Genomic DNA, 5,068 nt, shown 5'->3' with positions numbered 1-5,068 from the left:
CTGTGTCAACTTGGGCAGGCCACTTAACTTCTCTGTGTCTCAATTTTCTCATCTACAAAAGGGGACTCAATACCTGTTCTCCCTCTCACAGACTGTGAGCCCCATGTGGGACAAGGACTGTGTTCAACCTGATTAACTTGTATCTACCCCAGCCCTCATACCCAATAATAATAATGATGGTATTTGTTAAGCACATACTATGTGCAAAGCACTGTTCTAAGCTCTGGAGGGAATACAAGGTGATCAGGTGTCCCACGTGGGGGTCACAGTCTTAATCCCCATTTTACAGATGAGGGAACTGAGGCACAGAGAAGTTGAGTGACTCCCCCTTCTAGACTGTGAGCCAGCTGTTGGGTAGGGACCATCTCTGTTGCCAACCTGTTCTTCCCAAGTGCTTAGTACAGTGCTCTGCACACAGCAAGCGCTTAATACGATTGAATGAATTAATGAACTTGCCCAAAGTCCCACAGCTGACAAGTGGCAAAGTTGGGATTAGAACCCATGACCCATGACCTCTGACTCCCAAGTCCAGGCTCTTTCCACTGAGCCACGCTGCTTCTCTAATGAATCGATTTCTGGCTCCACTGGGGCTCGAACCCAGGATCTTCTGTGTGTAAAGCAGATGTGATAACCACTACACTATGGAACCACTCAACTGCTGCCACTCCCAATCTCCCGTGCTCCTGGCCAGAAGCCTGGAGGAAAGGGTTTAAATGAGGGAAGAAAACGGGAAGAGGAGAGAGGAAAGAATGACAGAGGCTCCCATACTGAGCAGTGCTAGGAAAAGCCCCCAGTTTTAGACAATAGTATATATACTGAGTGCCCATTTGGTGCAGTGCACAGTGCTAGGGAAGAACAGAATAAAGTGACACATTCCCTGCCCAGAAGTAGCTTATACTTTAACAAGCAAAACATAAAAATATTTACACAAGTAGCTCAAAAAAAGGATAATTGAATAAACAAGGATGCTGGTGTTGACTGGTCAAGCTTATACAGCTTAGGGTGTTGAGTGCACCCAAAATCTATTAATTTATGTCTATCTCTCTGTCTAGACTGTAAGCTTGTTTTGGGCGAGGAATGTGTCTATTTTTTGTTCTATTGGACTCTCCCACTTAATACAGTGCTTTGCACACAGTAAGCGCTCAATAAATACAATTGAATGTGGCTACCTCTAGGACCCCCTTGTTCCATTACCCAGAAAATTTATAAATCCTCCCCTCCCATTGCCTAAATGTTTTCTGTTATCTGTATCACTTCTCCCTTCCATTAGCATGGGTAATTGAAAGTTGACTATATTTCATTTCAGGAAACGATTCCTTAGTGGCCTTAATATACAATTTCTGCACATCAGACTAGGAAGCCTCATGCTGACACTTTGCTAATTATTTAGTCTTTCAGACCCTCTAGATCATCTTCCCCTCTCAGGGTCACACCTGGAGAGTTTCCAGTACTCTACCAGTCTTGATTATGGGAGGGAGAGTCAAGCAGAGGCATGCCTTTTCCATTCCTAGCTTGGGCAGTGGCTAGCGAGCGGAAGGCAATCTGCTATAAGTCAGAACTCAACTTTGCTGGGCAGTAGTAGCACGGGAGTGAGTCCAGGACAGAGACTCAAGTTTACTGTGCTGAAGGACACAATGGTAAGCCACTTCCATATTTTTCCCAAGAAAACTCTATGGATCCACTGCCAGAACAATTGTAGATGGAAGTGGGGTGTCCTGGGAGAGATGTGTCCATGGTGTTGCTAATGGTTAGAGATGACTCAATGGCACAAGGCAAGACCCCAGCCCTTAGAACATTATTTGGCACAGAGTAAGCACGTAATACCATTATAATAACAATAAAATAATAGTAATAATATGTGGTAAAATGCAAACTGAATTAGGTATGTAGGAAACATTTTTTCCATTCAAAATTTCAGAAAATATGAGACACTAAACGGGAAGTGGTTTCACTGTGATTCCATTTCAAATTTGTCATGAGTTGATAACAGGCCTGGAAAGGATAGAGGACTAATTTTACCAGGAAATTGAGAACTGAATTGCAGATAAACCCTCATGTTTAAACATGAAGTAAAAGGCAGTGAATTGATAATATGGAGAAGCCCATAACTCAATTTCGAACTAGAACTTGAGTATTGATCTTCCAATAATTCTTTGCCCCAGGAATTTTCTCAAAACTCTAGATAGATTTGTTATAATAATCAGCTGATCAAATGTTAGTGCCCCTCATCTTGGACCTAGATTGCAGTCTATAAAGAGAAGTGCAAACTAAATCACAACCAAGCAAACCTAAGCCTTTTATTTCAAAAATTATATGTGCCGATTCATAGGCTTACAGCTATATATAGTATTCTACATATTATATGGCATCCCTGACTGAAATTCACCTGAGTGCATGTGTGGTGAAAAAGACAATGTGAGTTTCACAGTCCTGGCCAATTCCGAACCCCAAATGATTATTCTTTGCCATGTTGCTACATTGCACTCTTTTCCCTTTGCCCTCTTTGTCCCTTGTCAAGCTTTTTTTTCCCTTGAAAAGAGCCTCTCCCTAAGAGTAGTATCTCAAGCTCGTCTGTCCTCAGCCACTGCCTTCTGCTTTTCAGCCGGGATGTAGTTTTGTTTGAGGCTTTTTTTTTTTTTACTGCATCTTTAAAATGTGTGACAGGAATAATAGTTCACTTTAAGCACTTCTACTAGATTGTTAGTTTCTTGATATCAGAGCTCATATCTACTTATTCCACTGTAGTCTCTCCGGCACTTGGAACAGTGCTCTGCACAGAGTCAGTGCTCAATAAATACTGTTTGATTATGATACTGCTTAGTGATCACCACCTGGTTGTGTGAGAGGACTGGAAAGGCTGTGAGAGCTGTCCCTCAGCCCCCAGAAATCCGTAAAGATAATAATTTCTTGTGGACCTCTCACCTGCCTGGACAGTGCAGACCACCCTATCTCCTCAAAACACTTATCTAACCTTGACTTCACAGACACTGTCCTTTCCTGATTCTCCTATCTCTCTGGCCACTTTTTAGAATGATCCTCCTCTGCCTCCCACCATATCACTGTTGGTGGGGTGGGGGGGCTCAGGTTTTGGCTCTGGGCCCCCTTCTATTCTCTGTCTAAACCCACTGCTTTGGAGAACTCATTCATTCAATCTTATTTATTGAGGGCTTACTGTGTGCAGAACACTGTACTAAGCACTTGGAAAGTACAATTCACCAACAGAGAAAATAATAATAATAATAATGGCATTTATTAAGCACTATGTGCAAAGCACTGTTCTAAGCACTGAGGAGTTTACAAAGTGATCAGGTTGTCCCATGGGGGGCTCACAGTTTTAATCCCCATTTTACAGATGAGGTAACAGGCACAGAGAAGTTGAGTGACTTGCCCAAAGTCACACAGCTGGCAAGTGGTGGAGATGGGATTTGAACCCATGACCTTTGACTCCAAAGCCCATGCTCTTTCCACTGAGCCATGCTGCTTCTCTAAACCCTGCCCACAATGGGCTCACAGTCTAGAAGGGGGGAAAACAGACAATGAAACAAGTAAGCAGGCATTAGTAGCATTGTTAAAAATAGAATTATAGATATATGCACATCATTAATACAAATTTTAAGTACATATATGTACATATATGCACAAGTGCTGAGCTGCAGAGAAGGGGGTAGAGCTGAGGGAGCGAGTTGGGGCAATAGGGAGGGGAGAGGGAGCAAAGGAAAAGGAGAGGGCTTAGTCTGGGAAGGCCTACTGGAGGAATTAAACCTTCAGTAAGACTTTGAAGCAGGGGAAGTGTGATAGTTTGGCAGATTTGAGGAGGGAGAACATTCCCAGCCGATGTAGGACGTGGGCCAGGGGTCAACAATGGTACAGGCGATTATGAGGCACAGTGAGAAGGTTAGAGGCAGAGGAGTGGAGTGTGCAGGCTGGGATGTAGAAGGAGAGAAGGGAGGTGAGTTAGGAAGGGACAAGGTAATGGAGAGCTTTGAAGCCAGTAGTGAGGAGTTTTTGCTTGATATGAAGGTTGATAAACAACCACTGGAGGAGGAGGGTGACATGCCCAGAACATTTCTGTAGGAAGGTAAACTGGGCAGGAGAGTGAGGTGTAGACTGAAAAGGGGAGTGACAGAAGGTTGGGACATCAGAAAGATCAAACTCATTCACTCCCACCATGGATGCGTCCCAAATTTACCTCTCCAGTCCCCACCACTCTCCTTCTGTACAGGTTCACATTCCCTCATGCCTCCCACTGACACCTCAAACTTAACATATCGAAAACAAAGCCCATCTTCTAACCCAAACCCTGTCTTCCCCATCACTGCAGAAAGCACCTCCACCTCCCTTGTCTCACAAGTCCATAATTTTGACATTGTCCTTGGCTCATCTCCCTTATTCAACCCTCTGTCCTGTAAGCCCTTTAGACTGCAAGCGACTTGTGGGTAGGGAATGTGTCTACCAACTCTGTTGTAGTAGAGAAGCAGTGTAGCCCAGTAGAAAGAGCATAGGACTGGGAGTCAGAGGACCTGGGTTCTAATCTCAGGCCTTCCACTTCCCTGCTGTGTGGCCTTGGGCAAGTCACTTAACTTCTCTGGGCCTCAGTTCCCTCATCTGCAGAATGGGGATTCAATACCAGCTCTATCTCCTACTTAAAATGGGAGCCTTATGTGGGACGTGATAATCTTGTATCTACCCCAGTTTTCAGTACAGTTCTTGGCAAATAGTAAGTACTTAATGCCACAATTATTATTATTATTTTAATCATAGTCTCCCCAACCACTTAGTACAGTGCTCTGCACACAAGTGCTCAATACCACTGACTGATTGATTGATTGCATATTCATTATTCCACAAATCTGTCAGTCCTATCTTAACTGCAACTCTAGAATCCACCCCTTCCTCTCCATCCAATCCGCTAGCATGCTGATCCAAGCACTTATTGTATTCTACCTTGACATCTGCCTAATTGATTAGCTCAAGGTCACAAGGTAGGCAGGTGGCTGAGGCTAGATTAGAACTCAGGTCCTCTGACTTCGAGGCCCATGCTTTTTCCACTATCAACATTCCTCCTGTC

At 43.9% G+C, this 5,068-nt stretch overlaps 2 non-coding genes across 2 annotated transcripts; one reads left to right on the top strand and one right to left on the bottom strand.

Annotated features, from left to right (window-relative positions):
• Positions 1–576: 576 nt before the first annotated feature.
• Positions 577–649, bottom strand: TRNAV-UAC. The gene has a single exon. It is a non-coding gene; the product is annotated as a tRNA-Val (tRNA).
• Positions 650–1,415: 766 nt separating this feature from the next.
• LOC119937260 lies at positions 1,416–1,553 on the top strand. The gene has a single exon (XR_005453962.1). It is a non-coding gene; the product is annotated as a small nucleolar RNA SNORA7 (small nucleolar RNA).
• The last annotated feature ends 3,515 nt before the right edge of the window (positions 1,554–5,068 follow it).

Source organism: Tachyglossus aculeatus, chromosome 1, assembly GCF_015852505.1.
Source record: "Tachyglossus aculeatus isolate mTacAcu1 chromosome 1, mTacAcu1.pri, whole genome shotgun sequence".
NCBI lineage: Eukaryota > Metazoa > Chordata > Mammalia > Monotremata > Tachyglossidae > Tachyglossus > Tachyglossus aculeatus.
Note: the sequence above shows the minus strand (reverse complement) of the source record. Positions and strands in the feature narration are given on the sequence as shown.